Below are 24,383 nucleotides of genomic sequence, written 5' to 3'. Positions count from 1 at the left end.
ACCTGCGTAGCCTCCCCGCAGTGCTGAGCCCTGGTTTCCCAGCTTCAAACTCTCCCAGCCCAGCTTGGGTCCCTGGAGGCAGAGCCCCCTCCAAGCCCCCGTGATGGCCATCGCTGGGAGCATCAACAACCAGAAGGTTCTGCCTCCCACTCAAGGATCCTCAAGGAGGTCCTGAAGACCCCTCCCTGCCTTTGCAAAGGCCTGCTGCCCGGGGGACATGTGTTCCCTCAGTGCCAGCCCCAGTCACTCCTGGGGGCTTTCAGCAGCTTGGGTCCCAGGCGGGTGCCTGCAGGGTGTGAGGACAGGGCCCCTCAGAGTGGCGTCTGGATCCCACATGGGCAGCAGTTCCACCCGGGAGCAGACCGTGCCCTCACCCAGGCCTTCTGCTTGTGGGAACCTCTGATTCAGGCCCTCAAGAAGCCTGGTGGAAAGCCCTCCTGCCCCAGAGAAGAGGCCTGGGGCCTTTAAGTGGTCAGCAAGCGAGGGCCAGGCAGAGGCGGGAGAGAGAGGGGCTTCTGCTTCGCTTCTTCCACTGCGGACACGCCCTGAACCGATGAGGCACAGACCCCGGGTGTGCGTGGTGAGAACGACCATCTCCTGGAAGGACAGGTGCCATCCTGTTGGGACAGCCTGACTGGAAGGGCTCCGCACGGTCAAGGCCGGTTTCCCTGGCGCAGCTCCCAAGGGACCAGCAGAAGGGGGTCCTGGCCGCGGTGGGCTTCCTGGATGAGGAGGGCTGTGAGCCAGGCAGCCTTTCTCACCTCTCGCCCGAGGCTCCCCTGCAGCCGGAACCACACGCGTCCCTCACCACCCTGATGTGGGCAGCCCTGCTGGGTGCCGGCAGGGCTGGGCTGCCCTGGTGCTAGGTCTTCTGCTTCCCTGCACATCGGACAGCTCCCTTGGCCTGGCTTGTCACTGTCCTCTCACCCCATCTGCCTCTGCCACAGCCTCAGGGGTGCAGGCCAAGTGCCTTTGCCTGCCAAGGGGGGCCCCTCCTGCTCCCTCAGGCCCACCCTGCATGCTTTAATGTCTCCCCTGTCTTCACACACAGGACAGATGCCCCCCAGAGAGCGGGCCGGGCCTTGTTCTCCATGACACCGTCCACTAGGTTACAACTTATTCTCCCAATAGCTGACTCCTGGGCATCTGGGTTGTGCCAGACATGAACCCGGGTTCGGCTCTGTCCAGCAGGAAGGAAAACTCACATCACAGCTGCCCAGATGCCAAATAATCAGTGACGGTACCAAGTGCCCCAGGAACCTTGCTGTCACGGGCCATGGTGAATGAGGCAAGGACAGAGACGGGGGCTCTGCTCCCCGAAAGCCGACCCACCCATGCCTGCCTGGTTGCCAGCTGGGAGGGTGGATGGTCAGCCCTGTCATGCTCCTAAAGTGCCTACTGTCCACCTCTGCTGGGCTCTGCAGTGGGGACTGTCTCCTGCCTGTCACCCTGGGACACACCAAGTGCAGGGCTTCAGCTCAGAAATCCTTTCCTTCTCTTTTCTTCCCCTGCCTTCCTCCCCCTCAGCAAAGCCGCCTGGTCCCTTCGTCCCTCTACAGAAACGTTGGAACTGGGGCAGCACCTGAGCTCTGAGGGAGACACATGGGCACAGGCGCACGCACACTCATGCATGCCTGTGGCTGGAGGGTCCTGCCTCTGCTGCAAAGCAGCCCAGGAGGCCACATCGCCCACGGTTGGCTGGCACATGGGCGTCCAGCCTGGGAAGTGGTGGGCCTGGGACGGGGAGGTGAGGCAAGGGAGAATGTCCAGCAGCTGTGGGAGAGGATCCAGCACCCAGGACCATCCGGGGGGGGGGGGGGACAAGGCAAAAGGGTGGACAGGAAGCAGGGGGCATGGAGGGCATGTGAGGGCGAGGGCCTGTCATGGGCCTTGGCAGCCACGGGGAGATCGATCCACTGATGAATATTTAATTAGAGCCTTCACTAACTTACACCACCTTCCCAGCTCAACCGCTCCCCACTCCGCCAAGGCCAGAGGAAGGATGGGCACTCGCGTCCTTCTCTCCCCACACCAACTCTCCCCAGCGCCCCTCCCCGGGTTCCCTTTGGAGCTGTGTGATAGCCGCCAATCATGCCTGCTGTGTGGCTCCTGCAGAGCTGGAGCTCAGAACTAAAGGGCACCGTGGGGGGACCTGTCAACACAAAGGTGGAGGCTCCCGGGCAGTGCGCACCAGGGTCTGAGGGTTCTGAGGTGGGCAAGGGGCCCCTTGAGACAGGGACACTGGGGGCCACTTGGACACTGTAACAGGAGCAGCACATTTGGGTACCCAGTGGTCCTGCTGTGATGAACGTGAACCCAGCCAATGCTCCTCAACCTCATGATGTGGACACTGATGTCTCCACTCTACAGCAACCAAATGGAGGTACAGAGGCCATGAGATTTCAAGGCTAGTATGGAGGACCCGGGATAGCAGCACAGGCTGCCTGGCCCCAGTCCCACTTGGCCGCACCACCATGCAGAACTGTGGCCCTTCCAGGGAGGGTACAGCAAGGCAGGGGTGGGGAGTGATAGAGTCTGGACCCCGGAATGCCAACCTCCCTTCTGAGCCACCAGGGGGCCCTGGTCACCATTTGTCTTCCCTGCACAGGTTTCTCCATCTGCAAATGGTCCCTGCTACACCTGGGCTGAGCAAATACAGAATACATTTGGCTAGTGTGACTTGGGTCCTGGGGACTCATGACGTCCCTGCCCTGTGGTTCCTCCATGCCACGATCTGGGAGGCTCTGGTCCCAAGAGAGGCTCTCAGGCCCAGATGCCACCCCTATCTCCTGAGGAGCTTTAAACATGTGCCCACATCGGGCCCCGCTCTGACCGCTGAGGCGACTCATGACCCAAGTTTTCCAGGAGAGTCCGAAGTGGCCCTGGTGGAGAGCCCCTGATCAGGCTCGAGGGAAAGGCAGAGGGTTCCGGGGCCAGCCAGAGAGCGCCTGTGAGAGCCTGCACCCCAGGGCTGAGCAGCCCGCGCTTGGTTCCTCCTTCCCAGGCCAGCTAGGGTCAGAGTCAAGAAGGGCCTGGGCGTGGGCGCTGTGGGCCAGGTCATGGGGCTTCAGATGGCCTCATTTCAGGGCAGCTTGTTTAAGTGCCCACGGAATGGTGAATTCCCAGAGTGGTCACCCCATCCATCTTTTGTCACCACATTTCTGTGCTCAGCATAGTACCTGTTGCACCTGGAAGAATCTCAATGCATATGCATGGAGGGATGGAAGGGTGGATGGGTGGAAGGATGGAAGGATGGAAGGGTGGGTGGGTGGGTGGATGGAAGGGTGGGTGGGTGGGTAGATGGATGGATGGATGGATGAGTGGATGGATGGAAGGGTGGGTGGGTGGGTAGATGGATGGATGGATGGATGAGTGGATGGATGGAAGGCTGGGTGGATGGATAGATGGAAGGATGGATGGATGGATGGATGGATGTGTACCTGGGATGGGTGGAAGGGTGGGTGGGTGGGAGGGTAGGTGGGTGGACGGATAGATGGATGGATGGAAGGGTGGGTGGGAGGAGGGATAGATGAGTAGATTGAAAGAATAGATGGATGGGTGAATCGATGGGTGGGTAGGTGGCCGGATGGGGTATGGGCGAGTGGGAGGGTGGATGGATGGGTGGAGGGAGGGATGATGGACGATGAACAGATGGATGAGCTAAGATCACAGTCAAGTCATTATCCCCTGCCTCTATACACTTGCTCCTCTCCCCCATCATCACGTTTGCCTGGCAAAACTGTTAAGATCTAGGTCCTCCTGCTGCACTCCATGGACCACACTGAAGAAGTAAACCACACTGAATGGTCAGTTGGGGTCTATGCCTGTCCCTGCTGCCATTCAGCTTCCACTCTCTGGACAACCATTTCACTCTTCCTCCTCAACCTCCCAAATGTCCTCCTTTATTCTCTTTTGGTGATAACTTAGCTCCTTATTTGCTATAGAAAGTAGAAGAAAATATACACTCACTCTCCCACCTCATCGTCCACACTGCTGGGTGCGACCAACCTCTTCACCTGCACAGAGGAGTCTAGCCCTTCTCACCAGCACGTGCTTACAGCTCTGGCAACTCTCTAGGGCTGCCAGCAGACAGACTGCACTTTCCCTTATGCAGAGAAAGCAGCACACCCTTAACCCTTAGCTCCTTCATCTTGCCAACCCAACTCCCTGCTTCCCTTGGAGCAAATTTCCTGAATGAATTATTATACCCACAGCCCCAATTCCTTGGCTCCCGTTCTCTTTCAATCCCACTCCAAGCCAGCGTTCCTAGGCACTATTCCCTAAACCCATATTTTCCAAGGTTTTTGCTTCTACCATATTGAAAATCCACTGGCAGTGTCCAGTCCCCACAGCTGCACAGATGCGGATGGTGGCTCCTCTTGGGAGAAAGAGTTCTTCTCTTGGCTGCATTATCCTGCTCTCTCTTGGTTCCTACTTTGCTGGAAACCAAAGTTCCTACTTCTTCCAAGTCTGTTCCTGGTTCCTGTGCCTCTCCCCAAACTTTGCACATTGATGGGCCCCAAAACTCAGACTGAGGTTCTTCTTTTCTTTGGCTACGCTCACTATCTGAAGGTCTTTATCCAGTCTTGAAATTTAAAATACCATCTATATGTTGAGAACCCCAAGTTACATCTCCATTTCCAGAAATCCAACCGCCCATGGCAGTCTCCATTTGACGGGCCCCCATGGCCCCATGTCAAACCTGCCTTCTTTAAGGTCCTCCCCAATCCGGGAAACACATCCCCCACCCCGGACAGCGCAGCACTCAGCCTGCGCCTGACCTTCACTGGTAGCTCTGCTTTTTGGGTCCACTCTCCGCCGTTGAGCAGCAAACTCCAGGGGCTCTGCATTCAACAGGTAACCAGAATCCCACCATCTCTATCACCCACTATTCCTATTCCATCCCACTGCTATGGCCTGCTCTCTGCAGAGCAGAATCCAAAGTCCTCCTGTGGACCCCTTGGTCCTGGCCGGAATCCCTACTTTTGGGCCCTCGTCTCCTACGTCTCTCCTGTTAATTCTGTTCCAGCAACAAATGTCCCTGCTGTTGCTGGAATGTCTGGCTCCCACCACAAGGAAACTGCCCTGGCTACTCCCTCTGCAGGGACATGCTTGCCCGGGCACCCCAGGACACTTTCACATGGAGTTGCCTTCTCTCTCACAGGGCACTCCCATCCCAGGGGCCCACTCTGCCTTCCCACCCGAGAGCCTGCAGGTATCTATCATCGCGGTCACCTGCTTCTCCCATGCCCAGAACATAACCTCCAGGAGAGAAAGGACTTCGCCTCCCTGCTGCAGATCCCCAGCACCCACAGCAGGGGACAACACACAGCAGGATCGGCATGGATCATGTGGCTGATGAGTGAATAAATGAGCGCGCCAGTGAAGAAAGAGGAAAAGTCCTGTGGTCACCAACTGAGCTGTGGGTGTCCCGCAAACCATCTCACCGAGTCCCGGCACCACACCAGTAAGGCAGGCCAGGGACAGGAGGCTCAGGGACAAATCCCACTAACACCTGTCCAGTGGCCGGGGAGGTTGGCAAACAGCCTCAGGGGGTATTTAGGCTGAGCGGGTCTCTCCAGAAACCCTGCTGCGCTGGCCTGCCCCGAGCTGTTGCTTAGATTCCTTGTCTCACGTTTGTCTGCCCCATTCCTCCACGTGGGAGGGATCGCGGTCACCATTTTTACGCCGAGGGGCTAACATGCCTGGTCAGGGTCGTAGAGCAGGTGAGCCACAGAGCCCGGATGCCAACAGGACTGACCCACTGCATGCACTCTCTGCACGTGTCCCAAGAGGGCTGAGGAGGCACCTGGGAGCTTCTGCCACTCCAGGTTAGTGACCCTACCTTCCCAGCCTGAAATGGGTCACGGGAGTGTTCACACCACAGCCATTGGCGAAGGTGGCACATCAGGCCCAAATCCATGGCAGGAGAGGGTGACTGTACGTTTGCCAGCTCATGCTGCCTGGTTCCTTCAGACCACACTCAGGCTGGTCCCCGGGCTGACCCGAGCCTGATACTGGGGCAGATAAGGGGTACTGACCAAGGTGGTCTGAACCTTGTGTGAGCCTGACATTTGAAAACTAAGGGCCGCCCCCGAAGCATTCACGGAGGCCCCACGTGCACGGCAGAGGGGACTGAGACTGAGTCTGCCCAGCAAGAGGCTCTGGTCTGGCAGGGCTGCTGCTCCCAGGTGACAGCACAGTGGCTGGCAGGTGGTGAGCTCCAGGGACGGTGGTGTTCGTCCTGGCAAGCCGACCAAGGGCCACGTGCAGAGATCTGGAACCAGCGCAAGTGTGGGGCGGGGAAGTAGATCAGGGAGGCTGCTGTGGCTGGCCTGGCATCTGACATCTGCTCAGCGGGCTTCTGCCCACCATCCGTCCTGTCTCTCTTCTGAGAGGCTGGCCAGTGTGGACTGGACTCCGTGTTCTCTGGCTCCCGGGAAGCTGGAGGGAGGCATGATTTGGGTACTTGCTCCCTGACCCTCCTCTGGGAGGCCCCCAGGCTAACTCTATCTTGGACCAAGGTGGGCCCGGCCTCCTCTAAAGGGTCCCTGCTCCGACTCCACTCCTTCCTGGTTCTCATCACTGCTTCTGGGAACATCTTCACTGCTGCCAGCTCCAGGCTCCTGTGCTGTCCCTGGTGACCCCTCCTCCTACCCTCTAGACACTTCAGTAATAGTCTTGAAGTAAACTTGCCTCACATTATTCTAAAGTGGCAAGCCACCTGCTACTCACTAGTCCTGATGTCATGATGCTGGATGAAAGGGCTCCTCTTGCCTGATAGACTGACAGTGTGGTCCTGAGACGGGCAGGGCCCTGCAGTGGACTGCCTGCTTGGCCTGGACTTGGCTCCTGCACTTGGGCTGGACCTGCCCTTGGCTCCTAGACCCCAAGCACTGGCCCACCATCTCCATTGCTGAGTGAACCTGGGCTTGGCCTTCACCTCTTTGGACCTCAGCAAACCAGTCTGTGGAATGGGGACAATGAACCGCCACCTTCAGGCAGAGGCTGGGTGGCAGGACCCGTCATCTCTAAGATCTAACCCCGAGGACCCCAGAAGGGTTTCTGCTCATGCCGCTGGCCTGGTGCCCTCTCTGTCTGGCCTGTGTCCCGCGGCCTGCGTGTGCTGTGCTGGGCAGGACACGATGCTCTGGAAGTCTGGCAGCAGCCAGAGCCCCTCCCCGCACGGCCTGGCCTCTTTCCCTCTGCACAGTCCCTTCCTGGCGCCTTCTACTCTCAGGCCCTCCAGGCCAATTAAGCTAATTGCTCTCCGACTCCTCACCCCTGGAGAGAGGGCGCCGCGTGCCCGAGGTCTGCAGGCCAGGCTGCAGTGGGAAGCCAGGCTCTGGGCCATTTCTCCCCACCTCCGGGCAGAGCTGGCTTGGAGGCAGGAATGAGAAGGGAGCAGGGGTGGCAGCCCCATGTCCACCTGGCATGTGCACCAGCCTGTGCCCGTCCCGAGAGGCAGTCCACTGCCTGCATCTGAACCTGCCCAGGACAGGGACTCACTCTCGCAGCCACACCACCCATCCAGCCCCCTGACCATTAGAGGTGGACTCTGAGGCCGGGGCCTACTGGGTCAGTGGGCAGGAAAGCTCCCCAGCCCCAGCCCAACATCCCAGGTGCTCCAGCGTCTTCCTGACTCCCCCTGCCATGTCACCATGTGGATGTGGTTGGTACACGGATGTAGAGGGATGATGGAGGAGGAGGCTTGGCCTAGATCTTGGGGCTGTCAGTCACACCTGCTGGTGATGGGGATCTGAATAGGATGCTGCACGTCAACTTCTGAAGCCTCGGGCAGAGTTGGGCCAGAGCCCCGTGGCAGGCCGCAATCCCACGCTGGAGAACAGGAGGCACCTGCATTCCTGGTCCATTTAGCGACCCTCCCGACCCTCTGCAGAGGCCAGTGTGTGGAGGGGAGGCTGGCTGCCCTGGGCGCTAACCACTGGCAGTCAGGAGGTCTGGACTCAGTCCCTAGGACCCCACGACTAAGGTGACCTCAGTGCTCTGATCTTCTCAACCTGGAAGCAGGACAGTCCTTCCCCTGCCCCCACCTGGGGGTCGCATGTGTGGGGTGGGGTCTGTCTCTGGCTGCTGGGGACTCTGCAGTCACATCTCTGGCTGAAGTGTGAGCAAACCAAATGCTCCTTCCATTCCCAAGTCGTAGATAGACGTGAGTGCAGGACACAACCCAGCCTGCCACACTCTCCCTGACAGACACCCTCTGTCACTACCCAGGAGAAAGCTCCTTTGACTGATCTCAGAAGAGCACTGCCAGAAAGCTGTGCCACCTGTGGAGCTGAAATCTGCCTTCCGGAAATTTCCACTGGACAACCAGCTCTACACATGGCCCACGGACAGGTCCTCAGGGCTGACCCTCCAAGGATGCAAAGAGTCCCCATATCTTTACCCATTCTGACACCTCCTCACGGAGCCCAGGAGGTACAGGCCACGTTCAGCCCGACTTCCAGGTGAGGAATTGCAGCTAAGTGGCTCGGGTGGATCTGAATCTGGGCGGGCCTTCCAAATTGGCACTGCTGTCACTAGAACGTGGCAGCACGTGCCTGAACTCTGGCACTGTCCCTTCCTCAGTGCTGGGAGCCTTTGCTTCCTGATGCCCCCTGCAGAGGGTGGCTCCAGGCCAGGCTGCCCAGGTGGCCTTGTGGAAGAGCAGATGGAGGTGATTCCAGGGAGCCAGAGGCCCACCCAGGGGTGACGTGTGAATAGGAACCAGGAGAGGAGACTCAAGGTCCAGGAGGTGATGGAGTGGGGGCAGGTGGAGAGCAGGGGCGCGGGGACAGTCTCGGAGAACACAACTCGGCCGTGTTTTCTTGAAGGTGACGTTCCTCTTTCCAACATGCACATCACAGGAGAGTGAGGTGTTAGGAATGGAGGTCAGGTTGGGAAGCATCCAGGAAGAGGCCTGCCATCCACCTGTGGTCGGTCATTGTCCCTCATCAGAAGAGTCAGAGGCCGCCAGGATCACTGGCACCGGCCAGGGTGAGCAGGAGCCATCTGGATATCCACAGAGGGTGGAGCTGGCCCTGCTCACAAGAGGCCTGTGACCACCCATCCCAGGGGGCATGAGCTGATAGGGGCCTGGCGTACGTTCTGTGGCCTTGTGGGGAAGGAAGGGGCGGCTGGAGAGGCTGGCTCCCTCGGTCCCACTGCTGCAGGGCCTATGTCCTTTGTGTCTGCACCTGTAGGAGAGAGAGCAGTGCCATGCATGGGCTTGCTCTCCAATAGATGCCAGGTGCCTGTCCTCAGGGAGTGGTCACCTCTGCAGAAGTCCCCTCAGCATGAACTGATGAAGGGTCCCGCTGGTTCCCAATGGCCAGCCAATGAGCCTGCTATGCTGGGATCTGGATAACATTTGGACTTCTGGGGGCCCCTGGCAGCGGGATGCGCTGGCATTAGCATCAAGCATCGTTCCATGACTCACAGAAGAAGGGGCTGCCCTGCCTTCCCAGGAGCCCGGTAGAGAACTAAACCACACAAGAGTGCTGAGGGTCTCCTGAGGAGCAGAAGCGGCTCTGATGCTCTGTGGACCCAGGGTCCCGCTGGGGCCGCCTGGGGGGGGCAGCCAGTGGGGGAGAGGCAGAGGCCTGTTTGGCCACAGTTGCCCCCCTCTCCAGCTTGCTGCCTTCTCATTCAATTGCTTCCCAAGCCCAGGAACGGGCCACCTTCATGGCTCATGGGCTCCTGAACCCAAATTTCAGTTTAGGAGGGATGGGGAGGGTGGAACAGAGGCCCCCAGCCAGCCTGGGCACCCCTGGAAAGCCAAGTTGCTCAGCAGGAAGGTGAGTGAGGCCCAGGGGGCAGGGCCACCCCCTCTGCATTGGAGGCCCCTCCCTGCCCCTTGTAGACAGCAGCTCCAGAAGGGTGAGCCAAGGAAAGTCCCTGCTCCAGGACAAACGGTCACTGCCGGACAAAATGTACCTCCTTTCCAAGACTTCTTCAGGGGCATGTGGAGGCACTAGCCCTGCAGGTCAGCACTTTGAGGCCAGAGACTCAGCAGTGGCCTAAGTAGCAGGTCATGACCTGTGCTGGCTCAAGCAATAGAAACACCTTGTTTCTGTTAATCCTCAAACAACCCCCTGAACTGGCATCTCCACACAAGGGAAGAAATGGAGTGGGGCAGTAACCTGCCCAAGAACACGCAGCCAGGACTTGGCTGACCAGCAGTTTGAACCCAGGCCTGACCAACTCTGGACCGCTCTGGACCACACAGGAATGGGTTGTTGTCCAACTGGGATTAAAGAGAGGGCGTGCCCTCCTGCCCACACCGGAGGGTCTGCAGTAGAGGTACCCTTAGGCTCCTGCTACACGATGCCCTGGCCCAGCACCTGACCGGTTTCCTGAGTCCTGATTCAGGTCCACATCTGTGCAGGGCACTTCCCAATGATCACAGGATGTGGGACGCCACTATGTGGGCTGACCGGGCCCTCCCTAGTCTCCACCTGGGGATGCTCTGGGGTAAAGTCCTCTCTGCAGCTCGTGCCCATTTCCCTGGTGTAAACACGCCCAGCATTGCAAATTTCAAGCTGCTGGCCTGAAGTCACCATGGTTGCAGCTGGGGAGAGATGCACAACGGGGCTGGTACCAAGGACACCCTCCCTGCGGGTGGGGAGGGCCTGTCTCAGGGGACTCCTCGGCCCCGCAGGAGGAGGTGTGGGGAGGCCTGGGGGTGGGAGCAAGATGGGGCCTCTGTGGGAGGCCAGGGCATCCTCTGCATCAGAGGTGGGAAAGGAGGGCTGAGGGCCAGGAGAGGGGAGCGGGGCAGTGCTGCGCAGCTGGGGCAGGAATCCACCTGAGTGACTGGCTCCTCCCGCTCCCTCTAATCCGCCCTGTCCCGACAGCCAGTATAATATCTCTTATTAACTGGGGCTGTCGGATGGCCCGTCACACCGCATATTACTTCATTCAGGGACTATTAGGTCCCCGTGTTCCACGGCCACCGGCCCTCTGGCCCCGCTCCTCTCTCCCTCCCTTCTCCCCCATGAGGGCCTGGTGTCCAGGCTGTCCTGACAACTCAGAGGGCTGGGTGGGATGAGCATCTCCTCACACCCCTTGGACCTACGGGACTCCAGGGTTGACCTAGGCGGGCTCACATGGGAGAGCAGGACCTTAAAGCCCAGGCCCCTCGGCGGGCTCACAACCCACCGTGGGTCCCCTGTTCTGCCACTGGCTGCTGGCAATGAGAGCGGTGTGAGCTGGGTCCGAGGTCCGGGCCACGCTCCCTGCGCAGAGCTCTTCTCTCTTCCTCTGCACCACAGCTTCCCAGCCTTCGGGAAGGGCCTCAGGCCCCCAGGCTCCCCACAGAGGCGTGGGGGCAGATGGCAGTGTGGAGGCCGAGGAGTGGGCCACGGGCCTCCCTGGCATGGGCCTCCCTCAGTGTGGAGCCTGTTGTCCATCCCAGGGGACACGCCTGAGTTCCCTCTGAGCCAACACAGAGCTAGACCCCTGGCACTGGTCCCTGGAGAGTGTCAGCTGCCCTGCCCTCAGCCCAGGCTTGGCATGGGCTGGGTTGCCACCCTCTAGCTGCAGCCTCTGTGCCCAGAGGTGGGGCTGCTGCAAATCTTTTCGCTCCTGTTCAGTTTCCTCATCTGCACTGTGAAGGCCAACAGTGGTGACCCAGGGCTGCCACCACCCCAGGATGAGATGGGCCGGAACGAGCAGGGCATGTTCCATGTGTTCTGTGGGTTCCTGGGGACAGAACTCAGGATGACCGTGATCTGAACAGGAAGACAGCCTCCATCTCCACCCACACATGTGGCTGTCAGCCCTGGGCATCAGCAGGACCCCAAACCCGATGCTAGCAGAGACCCCGGTGTGCGGCGGCCCCTCCCACTGTTTCCTACCAACTTTCACATCATCCAACACCAAGCCTGGGCGCCACCAGACCAGCACCAGGCCTGGCGACTCCTGCATTAGTTGAGAAGCGGCCGCCTACAACGCCACACAGCTGTGTGGGGGTAGTTCTCTTGATAATGAGTTTCAGTATCGCTGGTTTCCTTCCCATCCGGGCACTTTATCTTGTGCATTTAAGACCATTATTCAGAGAAAGGATGCTGGGCCTCACCGCCTGCTGGGGTTCAAGGCTCAAGACACGTAGCAAACTCTGGCCCCGGGAACTTCCAAGGAGCCTCCCCCTCTAATGACCGACAGATGCCCAGAATGGAGCCTGCCACCGGGCCAGAGCCCACCCCGCCCTCCGCCCAGACTCGGCTCCTTCCTGCTCAGGCGGCTCAGCTCTCAGCTGAAAAGCCCCAGGCGAGCCGACGGATTTTCACACGATTAAGCAGTAATTCCCTCTAAGCTCACTGCATACCAGTCATAAATAACGGGGTTCCATGAACTATCTTCCACCTGCCTCGCCTCCACCCCATCTCTCCATTCTGCCTGGGGAAACGTGCAAGGAGCTGTCAGCCTCCTGGCTGGTGGGCTAGGAAGTGGGGCTGCGGCATGCTGGGAACGGGGTTCGCCCCGATCCCAGGATGATGGAACACCTTCAGTAGGTCCCGCCTCCCAGGGCCCCACATGGCATGGGACTACTGGGTTGGACTGGGCTGGGGCCAGCACAGGGCCAGCACAGGCCCAGCACAGGCGGGGTCTCTGAAGGGGGGCAGGCAGGTGCTGTATTTGGGGTCAGCAAAGGTGGCAGGAGAGCTGGGCCAGTCCTGCCCCTGTGACCTGTGACCCCACTTCATGCATGTCCCTGGGCTCTGCCTGGGTCTGGATCTGCCGCTCTGCACGTGTAGGCATCGCACACAGTCAGCCCCAGGCACTGGGCAGCTCCCTCTGGGGACAGGTGGGGCTGTGGTCAGCAGAAATGATGCCATTGCTGGTCTGACTGGTGAGATGGCCAGGGACGCCAGAGCTGCGGGGCTGGAATTGGGGGTGAGGGCAGAGGTCAGGGGGCGGGGGCGGGGAGCAGGTGGCTGTCCACCCTTGCCCGGGCAGTGCCAGCTTCAGTGGCTGCTCGCTGGTCTGCCCTCTGGGGGCACACAAAGCCTAGAGAGAGGTGGTATGGGAGGGAAGGAAGGGGCGTGGGGGCATGGGAAGGGAGGGCCCCAGCACCACGAGGTGCCCGGACATGGCCCTGCTTGCCATGGAGGACACGAGGTGCTGGCTGTGGGGGCTCTGGATCCTGTCCCACTTGCTGTCATGCCGCCGCCATATCCGGGCCTCCCCCACTGCACAGAGAGCCAAGTGAGGCTCGGGTTCGACTCCTGGCCTGAGCCATGCTGGGGAGGGGAGTGGCCCAGGCCAGGACCCACAGACCCAGCGTGGGGGCAACCAAGGGCCTCCCATCCCCAGGGCCCTCTGCCTCCAGGGACGGGAGGGGCTCCTCCAGCGGGGACAGGGACTGTGGGCAAATGTTCTGCCACCCGTGGGCCACCAAGGGCAGGGCTGGTGGGAGAAGCCAGGGGCAGGGTCCTCGACAAGGCCCAGCCCCAGGCCGGCCTCAACCAACCAGCCACTGCCACTCGCAGCAGCTCCGTCCTCGTCACTGTTGAGAACCGTCTGGGGCACCGTACGATGGTGAGCAGCACTAGCTCAGCGCTGGGTCCTGCTAGGCTCTGCAGACTCCCCGCTTGACCAGGCCTCCTTCCTCTTCCCGAGGCTGGAAGCCCAGCCATCTCCTCCCCACTGTGATCTCCACTTTGTCCTCCTCTCTCCTCCGAGATGCCACCGTGACCCATAAGCAGGTGAGTGCAGGCAGCAGGCTCACACACACGCGGCATCTGGCACAGGGTCCAGGGTGGAGGGCCTACTGGTCCTACTGAGGGGGACAGGGAGAATGACATCTGGGCAAAAGCTCCCTTCCAGGGTGGCCTTGTGAGCACAAGGCTGACGGCCAGCTGTCAAGGGGGCCCACTCGAAGCAAAGGGCCACGGAGAACCGACCCAGTCCGAGGGCCCCTCTCGCTCTGCACCCCCGACAAGCCCTCTTCCAGCCACAATGGCATCTCTGCTGTCCCCATTAGGCAATATTAGCATTACTAATGGTCCGTGCTCTTCATTTAGCAAATGGAACAGGATATTAAGCACGGTGCTCAGGACACGAGGTAGGCAAGAGGGTGGCCATGGGGGGTGGGTGGGGTTACCAGGGGCGGCTGGGCAGGCAGGACCAGCCCCGGGTGCAGCTCATGGTCGGTGCCCCACAGTCCCAGGTCCCAGACTTCTCCCTCTCCCTCCTGTGGTGCCCTCAGGCTTCCTGCAGCCGACTCCTGGTGACGGTGAGCTCTGGGAAGACACTCTCAAATGAGAATTGCAAGATGCGATTAGGAAGGTAAATTTCCCGGCGGTGAAGGTTACATAACACACCCCGTGCCAGCGCCCACCGCGGGAGCCGGGCTTGGGAACTGGCTCTACTCATGGTTTGGGACAAGGCCCCTGAAGCTCCCTTCTTTCACAGGGACTGCAGGAGTTGGTGGTCCAGATGGTGTCTCTGGAGGAGGCTTCAGGCCTGGTCACAAGTATCTGCACAGTGGTATCTGGACTCTCAGCCCTGGACTGGGACACAGGAAGGTCCCATCACGTGGTGATCTCAGATGCGGCTCCTGAGTGCAGCCCAAGGACCAGCAGCCTCACATCCCCAAGCTATCCAAAACACCTCTCCAACCACATCTGACCTGCCAACAGCCTGTGGCCCTGAAGAACCATGCTCGGCTCACACATCACAGATGCCCAGAGGGCAGGGCCTGGACCTGGGGACCCTGGACCCAGCTGAGGCCACCTGTGCTGTGAGCCAACTGCAGGGCAGGCAGGAGCTCTTGTGCAGGGCCAGGGCCTGGGCTTGGGGACATTTGAGGAGGAGCACAAGGTGACAGTGGGCATGGGTGGGCACTGGCATTTCTGTTGGCAGTGCCAGAGAAGAGGACGGACCTTGAAGACGGGTCCAGGAAATGCTCACTGGCCGCTTCTGAGTCTGCGGCGGCCTCCTGCATGTTCCCGTGTTGGGCAGAGCCTGAAGGTCCCTGAACGTCCCTGGTGCTGGAGGGACTCTGAGTCAGGCCCCTGGGGAATACCACTGGCCCATCTGACGCTGCAGACAGTGAGTCTGGGGCACCCAGAGGAGGAACGGGCCGCTGGCCTGCAGTGCCACCTGGCCTAGGATCCAGGACCTGGGCAGGGGCAGCAGGGTCTCGTTCCTTTACCTGTTGGTAGATGAAGGCCAGCAGGGGAGACTGAGCCAGCACACAGGCGGAGCCCAGTGGCGTCCAGCTGGGAGCTGGGACAGACGGGAGGGTGCGGATTCGGAGGGGGCAGGACTCTGGGGCAAGAGGTCAGGGCCAGGCGAGCACTACCTCCTCCAGGAGGAAGACTCTGCTGCCCAGACTCAGGCCACCTGTCCCCCAGTGGGCACGCCCCGCCCTGAGCAGTCCCCATGAGGTCCAGGGCTCACCTCGGAGCGCGGGGGTCAGGCTGGGCACATGCTGAGGGTGAGCCCCACACTTACAAATGGCCCCTTCCCAGCCCAGGAGCAGTCCCCAGGCTGGTGGGAATGTGGGAGGGTCCAGGCCGCGCCCCTCCCCACCCAGGCCTGCCATGAGCCACAGCCTCCCACTCTTCCCCAAGGCTTGGGACGGGTCCTCACATGTCCCCACAACCCTCGAGTGGCCTGACGTCCCAGAGTTCCCGCTCTCCTCCCGGTGACCAAGCAGAAGTCAGGCCTTAGAGATGGAGATGCCTGGGCCGGTCCTCTACCTCTAGAGGGGGCCGCACCAGGACCACCGAGCACCGTCAGCCTGCAGAAGGCACACGCCCCTGGCCTCACACTGGGGCCGCAGTTCCCAGTGTCAAACCAAGTCCCTGCTGCTGTGGTTGGAGCCCCTGTCCTCCTGCCCTGAAGTGGAGGCTTGGGCCTTCCTCCTGCAAATCCAGAGGTCACAGCTAAGAGCCACCTGCCTCCAGGGACACCCCTGCAGGCTCCACCTCCACGGAGCCCCCATGGCCTTCCCAGCTGGCACTTGGCACCAGTGCACACTGCCACCCTCCCTCGCCAGCCCACCTCTGGGCAGGGCTCCCCTCCCCACGGGCCTCGCCTGGGCCTCCGGTAGGAGGAGGGTCACTGGGGCCGGCCCATGCCCAGGCTGGGAGGTGGGCTCAGGGGTTGGTGTGTCAGCTGCCCACCTGGTACAAGGAGTGGCTGGAACACTGAAGACAGGCTGGGGCCCCTCGTGGGCCAAGAGGATACCCTGGGTCCAAGCAGGACCACCTGCCTGGAGGAGGCAGCCCCTCTCCTGTGCTACTGGCCCCTCTTGCTTATGTGTGGTGCTGAGTCAGGGGAGGCAGGAGAGAGCCAGAAAAGCACAGGGAAGCCCCCATACCTGGCTTGGAAAGGTGCTGCAAGCTGGGCCCTTTAGGAGGTGTGGCCTGGAGGGGGGAAGCTAGGTTACTGGGCGAGCCCTCAAGGGCCCTTTCTCCCTTGCTGCTTCCTGGCCACTCCGAGGTAAGCGGCTTTGCTCCACCACATGCCCCCTGCCACAGTGTGCTGCCTCGCCACAGGCCCCACAAGAGCCAAGCAACCGTGGACAGAACCTCGAAACTGAGCCAAAATAAACCTTCCTTCCTTCTGAGATGTTGACCTCAGGTATTTTGTCATAGTGAGAGAAAACTAACATGCACACTGAAAAACAAGGTATTCCCAGGGGTTCAGAGATGCCTGTGTGGCCTGGGGCTCTGCACACTCAGCCACATGCCTCTGACCCTGTGACCCTGACCAGCCCAGCTCTTATGACACTTCTTGGCCCTTTGTTCAGCTCACCATAGGTGCCCTGTGCTCTGTTCTGAATCCCAGAGAGGGCCACAGACACATTAATCACAGACACACACACACATGCTCACACACCCAGGCCCTGCTCACACGCGAGCATTCCTTTTGCACACACTAGATGCCAGTAGTCCCCCCCAACTATGACAACTCAAGATGTCCCCAGACTCTGCCGATTGCCCCAGGTGAGGGGTGGGCAGCCCCCAGAACTGCCAGCAAGAGCTCCTCCCATCCCTCACAGACACGCCTCCTTGCCAGGGCACCTGCCGCCCACACACACCTGCACACTGGCTCCCCGCACCCCCTGTGCCCGCTGCTGGGCACCTCCCTCCCCTCCAGCCCCCTGGTGCCAGGGCTGTGGGTGCAGGAGGCACGCGGGAGGCGGCGCTCCTTCCTGCTAGGCGCCTGGCTCGGGGAAGAGGCGAGTGTGGATCCAATCTTGGGCTGATTAAATGTCCCTCATTAATGAGTTTCTTTAATTAATGAAGTTTTTGGGTCTGCTCCACTTGCTTTATTCCAGCCACACTCTGCCTCCTCAGCACAAAGCGGGGCCATTTCCTCCCGGGTAATTGAGGAGCCGTGCGATCCTGCCGACGCTGCACTTTGCTGATTGCGCTTGTCAACCCGGGGCTGACAACTCCATTTTTAAACATTTTCTTCTCCAGAAGCCATGCACACATGCGTGCTCGCACACACCAGTGGGCGGGTCCCAGGCACCCCACGTGTGGCCCCTGGTCACACACACTCACACTCATCCAGACAGGGACACGCTGAGTGCCTGCTCTTGCTGGTATGCAAGGCTCGTTCCTGCTGGAACACGCTCATGGGCACAAGCACTGTGGCCCACAGAGTGTATGTGCAACACACTGGCACGCTTGCACCAAGTACACACGGCACGTGCCTCCCACAGGCCAAGCAAGCAGACACGCTCTCACACGATGCACGATCACTCCTGGTGTGCGCCACGTGCGTGTGTCAGCCCCACACGCTGCATGCAGCCAGCATCCATGCTCACTCCTGAGCTCATGCACACACGCTGTGCCTCGTCCAGGGAGTGTGCACACCACCACACTGCGTCCACACATACACACTGCTCACGTAGTGCACAGACCCGCACACCACTCCTCCTGGCTCCTGTGTGCAAGCTGTGTGCACCCCTGCCCTGGCTCGGGCCCAGAGCACACAGTCCCGCTGGTGTGCTCACGCCCAGCCACGCCCCCACATGCAGTTCACGCACTGACGGACAGGAGCCCCACACCCAAGCGCAGTGCCACCCAAGTCCAGAGGACATGGTGACCCAATTAAGCAGGGCAGCCGCCCCCAGTGGAAGTGGAGTTCACTGTGGACATTCAGCACGCCAGGCGGCCTCAGTCCCAGGCCCACCTGCTGTCCAAACGGCGGCCCCTCGGCCTGGGCCTGCCTAGCCTGCCAGATGGGCATCGGCTCTGGGCTCCAGTCTGGAAGGATGATGTACTCCTTTTGTTGGTCACAAAGCTCACGGAATTAAAAGCATTCATCTTCTCTTGCTGACAAGGGTCTGGGCTCCTTCCCCATGGGGCTCGCCAGAGCCTGGGCCATGGGGGCCACCCCTGAGAGGCCAGGGAGGGCAGCTCTGCAGCAGGGACACACAGCCCTGGCCGGTAGGAGACCAGACTGGCGATTCTTTAGGACCAGGAGGCAGCCGTGGACCCCTCCAGGCAAGACGGGCCCCGGCCACAGAGTCAGCTGGGAATGTGGCAGCAAGAGGGACGATGTGCCACAATATGTGCCAGGGGAGGCAGTTGCTGGGTCTTTAGAGCGGCCGTCCTGCCTCACCACGTGCCATCCCCACTGTCCCCGACACGCTACACCGAGCACAGCCCTGCTGCTCCACCTGGGGTCCCGGGCCGTGTCCCGTTGACTGCCACGTAGCACTCACAGGGTCTTCTGCCCATTGTGTCCACAGACTCCTGGCTCACTGTCCAGATGGGGACACCGAGTCACATGACTTGCCTGAAGTGGTGCAGCTCCCTGTGGCAGACTGCGCTCGCCTCGGGGTCCAGGCCCAGGCAAGGGTCTGCTGAGCCCCGGCCAGGGCAGCTCCGGGAAGCCTCTACCTGCCTGTAGGCACCTGTGTCTCCAGGTGCCACGTGTGGCCCAGACACCATCAAGTGCTGAGTGCCTACTGCATGCTGGCACTTTTGCCTGCCCACGCAGCAGAGTGCATGATGCCTCAGGAGGATGACAGTCCTGTTATGCAGACAGGGAAACAGACTCAAAGAGCCACAAGGCCCGTGTGAAGAACCCACAGCTCACGGGGCGTGGGGGCCGGCTGCCGTTGCTCGTGGCTTTTCGCTCTGGACCAGCACCCCTCTCTCTTTCTCTCTCTCTTTAAAACACCTTTATTTCATTTACTTATTTATTTTCATGGGGTGCTGAGGATGGAACCCAAGGCCTCACGTGTGCTAGGCAGGCTCTGCCGCTGAGCCAACTGGCCTGTGGACCAGCACCTCTCAAAGTGTGTGCCATGGAACCCCACTCTTCTGGGACGCTCTCAAAGATTGCACATGGACAGACGTTGCCAGGGAAGTGCCTCCTGGTGTCCCCAGGAAGGCCCTAAAAGTACTGCCGAAGCAATGTGCCCAACTGCCAAGTGCCTCTCCACATGGCCCTGACGTGGACTTGGATCTTGCCAAAGGCCCATTAGATGTGGAAGTCCCTGGGAAAGGGGTAGGAAGGGGGCTGACCCCTTAAAGAACAGCTGGCCATTGCTCACAGAGGGCCCCTCCTGGGCGACGCCAAGGGCCCCTGCCAAATGAAAAAGGCCAGCCTTGCAGGTGCCTCCCCCAGGAGCTGAGGCCACAGGAAGGGATGCAGGCAGTCAAGGGGCTTCAGTGGGGCGCTGGCTTCCCAGGGCGGGTCCTGGGCATTGAATGCAGTGACCAGGTCCTGAGGATCCTTTGGGGACAAATTCTGTACATGGAGCGTGTGGGGAGTGCTGTGCCCCCAGCAGGCATCAACACAGGCAGAAGCACAGTCTCGAGGCCAGAGGGTGCATCTGAGGCCCCCAGAGCGGCAGCCACCGCAGCAGGGGCACACAGCCCTGGCCGGTGGGAGACCAGACTGGCGATTCTTTAGGACCAGGAGGCAGCCGTGGACCCCTCCAGGCAAGACGGGCCCCGGCCACAGAGTCAGCTGGGAATGTGGCAGCAAGAGGGACGATGTGCCACAACACGTGCCAGGGGAGGCAGTTGCTGGGCAACTGGGCAGGCTGCTGGGGAGGGGCACTCTGTCTGGCCTTCCTTTAGTAAGCAAGAGGGTGACCGTTCCCCCTGGAACCAGAACCAGGTACATCCAGGAAGCTGGAGGGGCTTCAGCGCTCAGGTGAAGGTCTGCAGGAGCCCCCACCTGCTGCTGGGAGTCACCTGAAGAGCAGGGGGGCCATGGCGGGAGGGCAGAGGACCCCCCTGGGGTCTGGGAGGGGTCTGTCCTGGGCGTGTGATCCTGAAGCCAGTTATATCATGAGAAGCCAGGGTTAGAGCTCTCCTTCTACAGAGGCTCAGGGAGGATGAGTAGGGCCGAGGCCACACAGAAGATCGGCAGGGGAAGGTCAGACGGTCAGGATGGGGCTGCACGTTCCCACGTCCACATAGTCACAAACAGCCACAGCCGCTGGGCCCTGTGCCTGGGTCAGGCTGGCCCGAGTCAGTCCTGAGGGGCCGGGGGTCCCTTGGCGAGACCCTTATCTCCTGGAGTGGTCTCAGGACAGCCCACCTGGGCTGTACGAGGAGAGGACGCCGGTGAGCAGACGGCACCCCAAACTGCAAGCGATACTGGAAACAGGCCTGCTTGTGATAATTCTGCTGCCTGGACACCCCAGGGAGCCTTGGAGGCCCCACAGGGAGGAGAGAGGAGCGCAGAGGCCCTTGGGAGCAAGGGCGAGGCTGTGCGGCTCAGCCAGCGGGGCTCCTCGGGAAGCCTCGGAGTTTGTGGACGAGGGAGGGTGAAGTGGGAGTCGATCTCACTCTGCGACGCTTCTGAAATACTGTCTGGATCGAGGGAAATTAAATACTGCAGCTTTTAACTGGAGCCACACCGAAAACACACCCTCGCAGTAAATAAAAATACGATTCGCCAGGGTGACACTTTCATTTAACAAAACCCCCTGTGCGGCTCATTTGTAATTATTCCCAAACATGGTGAGGGATGGGCCTGCGCCCCTCACCACATCAGCCCTCCAGGGTGGGCAGCCGGGTGGGCAGCGCAGGGCTGGCCGTGGGCGAGAGCAGCAGTGTCCAGGAGGCAGACGGGGTCTGAATGTGGTTCATCATGATTGGGATCAAACTGAAAAATCAATTTTTAATTGGATGTGCTGCCCATGGCCGAACACTAATGGGATTTCCACCCTGAGCTGCCCCTGCTCCTGCATGACCCTCCCAACCCTGCTGACCCCAGCAGAACTGACCAGGTACCTGGCCTATTGCCCCCTCCTGGGGCTGCCACAGAACTCAGCAGTGGGCTATGTGGCGAGGCAGCTGGAGACCACCCTTCAGTGTGCAGGTGGGGAGGGGACGGGCTGGTGGACAGCTGACCTTCCCAGCATGCACTGGCCTGGTCAGTGGAGGCCCCTTCTGGTGTCCCAGGAGTCCAGGTCCCAGGAATAGACGACTAAGAGGAAGGGTCCCTGGGAGGGGGCTCCTGGAGCCAGGCTGCAGAGGGAAGAAGAGCTGGCCTGCTCCCCGCCCCTGCCCCCCAGCCCCAGGAAGTGAGTCCAGTGCATTCTGGGCCTGGGCAGGGATGGGACCCTTCGCTCTCCACCATCTGAGCACCGGCCCCACCAGGCCAGGATCCCCACCTGTGGGTCCCTGTGCCTGCATCCCGACAGCACATATGGGGGTGAGGCCAGCACTGCTCCCTGCTCACCCAGGCCTCCTTCCTGCACAGGCCTCTGGGAGCGCCAAGCCCCTTCCTGGGTAGCTCGGGGTTCAGACGCACAGTGGGGCAGCTGTGCTGTGGCTGGAGGGAGGGCCTGTGAATCAAGTCTCAGTCTCATGAGCCTCTGCTCATCTCCCAGACCTTCGCCCCTGGTCTGTTTCCTCCACTGCCCACTGTCCCAGCTCCTGGGCCAGCCCCCATGGCTGGGGGCTCCCCACAGGCATGATGCCACCCTCTGCCACGCAGAGCCCTGGCCCCATGCAGGCTGGGCCTCGGCCACACGTGATCCTCTTAGTCCAAGCACTGGCTCAACACCCCCAGGTGTCTCGCTGGGGTGGGGGGCTGTCCACACGTCTTTTCAGGGACACTATTATGCACCGAGGGCTGGGTGAGTTTCCAGTGTGAAGGCAGATGGTGCCCAGGAGCCCCTCCTGCAGGAAGCACTAACTTATGAAGACCCCCCACCTTTTCTGGGAGGACCCTGACCCACAGTGTTCCTCTTGGGTCCCCCTTCCTATTAACTGTCCACCACCCAGACAGACCCCCATTCTTCCACTCAAGGATGGCCTCAAGGGGATACTGGTTGCTCAGCAGGGGCCCTGCAGCCAGCTCTGCCAGTCCTGCCCCTGTGGAGGAGCAATCTAAGCGCAGGCAGGTGCTGGCTGCAAGGGGCCTGGAGCTCTCCCTGGGGTGGGACTGGCTTCTGTGGTGGAGGGACAGTGAGCCAGCAGGAGCCTGTGACCTGCCCTCCCCTGCCTGTTGGCCAGCCCAGCCCTCCTGAGCTGCCCCAGTCTAGTCAGTGAGTAGAGAATAGCCTGCCCTCCAGACAGGGCTTTGGAGACCTGAAGAAGGGCCCCTGCCTCTGCCCCGTCTTATGTAAAATGGCAGATATTACAGGAAGGCCACAGAGGACGAGGGTGGGCGGGTGCCTGTCTCAGGCCCTGTGAGCCCCAGGTTCCCCTCCGACTGTCTCTGGAGGGCCGAGCCCAGGAGCAGAAGGCTGGCTCCAGGAGGTGTCTGGGCAGGCGAGTGGCTGTCTGCCCACGTCCCAGTTGTCACCAGGCTCTAAGTCAAAAGAGAAGAGCCACCTGCACCCTCCTGGTGCAGTCCGCACCCACTGAGGCCCTGTGCAGAGAACCCACACTAATGGCCTCTGGGAACCATCGACACCGAGGTCCAGGCCGTACTGCTGCCGTCCTGAGCCAGGAAACACCAGGGTGGGGGCGCTGCTGGGGAGTCCAGAGCCCCATTCTGGGGCAGGTCTGAGCTCCCACAGGCTCAGCAGGAGCTAGTGCCCACCTGTCCAGGTGCCCTGCCTCCCCGGAGGAGATTCTGATCCAGCGGCCTGGGGCGGGCTGGGCGTCTGCAGTTCAAACAGGCTTCCAGGAACGTGGCGGCCCCCCTCTATGATGGCGGCTCTCCAATGTGACCACACTGAAGTCTTCTGGGAAAATCCCAAAGCTACTGTGCCCGGATGCCCCTCCAGGGGGTCTGATGTCACTAATCTGGGGGAGAAGCCAGGGCACAGGTGGTTCTGAACTAAGCAGGGCCCAGCGGCTCCTGGAGGGGCACCCTGCCCAGCCCCAGCCTTTGTCCTGCCTGGTGTGGGCCCTGAATGCCCGGTGGGTACAGGCCATGGGGCAGGTCCTCCAGGTGGCTTGGGATGCTCTGCCTGCACCCCCCAGCCTCTCTTGGATGCTTCTATTTTCCAGAAGCCTGTTTGGGCTCCTATGGCTCGGGCAGCCCGCCTTCACAGAAGCTCTGCGCTCCTACTGTTGGGCTTGGGGCTCTGCCAAAAGGGTGGGGTGGCATCCCACACTGCCCTGGGGCACACTCGCCCAGTTGAGAACCCTTGGTAGCTCAGGCCCTGGACCACTGCTGAGTGGACCCACATATGGCCGCTGGGTGGTTCATGTGGCGTCTGCTCCCTGCCGGCCACAGGCTAGTCATTCAGTGAGAGCAGGTCCCCTGTCCCCCAGGCAGGGCTGCATCAAGCCCAGTGAGGGAGGAGAAGTGGCTGGGTCCTCAACAGGCACTGAGGGACTTGGGCTGAGAGCCCAGGGGGCTTGGCCTCTGCTCCTCCCGACTCTGGACCCTCTGGTGCAACTTCATGGGTTAGAAGATGCAAAACCAGTCAGTTCCCAGGGGCTTTCAGGGCAGCTGACAGGGGTGGCTGAGGGGCTGGTTTGTGTGGCATGTGTCTAGCATGGCACTGGGGAACCTGGGGACGTGAGCAGGGCTGTGGGCCGTGGCCGTCCCTGAGTCTAAACCCCACCTGGAGGCAGCCCGCATCCCCTGGCTCCAGAGTAGACCTGCTGTCCAAGACAGCTGCCCATAGCAGGCCCGCATCTGCGTCTGCTGGCCCACTTCTGTGGGAGAGGCCACGGAAGCTGTGCCAGAGGATGGCAGGCCCCTTGCTACAGGTGGATCCCACCACGGGGGAGGGGTGGTGGGTAACCCCTGCTCCTGCCACGGGGCAGGGGTCCCCTCCAGCTTTAGCCAAGCAGTCATTGTGAACCTCCTCAGGCTCCTGGGCACAGGAGCCAGACTCCTTGCTTCTGATCTTACAGAAACAGGAAACCATTATATACACGAGAGGCCTCGCCCTGGCCTCTGGCTACTCTGGGACTGGCCCAGTCCTGGTTCCCAGCCCACTGTGCTCCATCTGGACACATCCTAAGTAGGCACCC

General features: G+C 60.9%; 1 protein-coding gene across 8 annotated transcripts in view; it reads right to left on the bottom strand.

Moving 5' to 3' along the window:
• The window catches only part of RBFOX3 (RNA binding fox-1 homolog 3), a 395,456-nt gene that overhangs the window by 22,271 nt on the left and 348,802 nt on the right, over positions 1-24,383 (bottom strand). The window lies entirely within an intron of this gene.

The sequence above is a fragment of the Sciurus vulgaris genome, assembly GCF_902686455.1.
Source record: "Sciurus vulgaris genome assembly, chromosome: 3".
NCBI classification, from domain to species: domain Eukaryota; kingdom Metazoa; phylum Chordata; class Mammalia; order Rodentia; family Sciuridae; genus Sciurus; species Sciurus vulgaris.
Note: the sequence above shows the minus strand (reverse complement) of the source record. Positions and strands in the feature narration are given on the sequence as shown.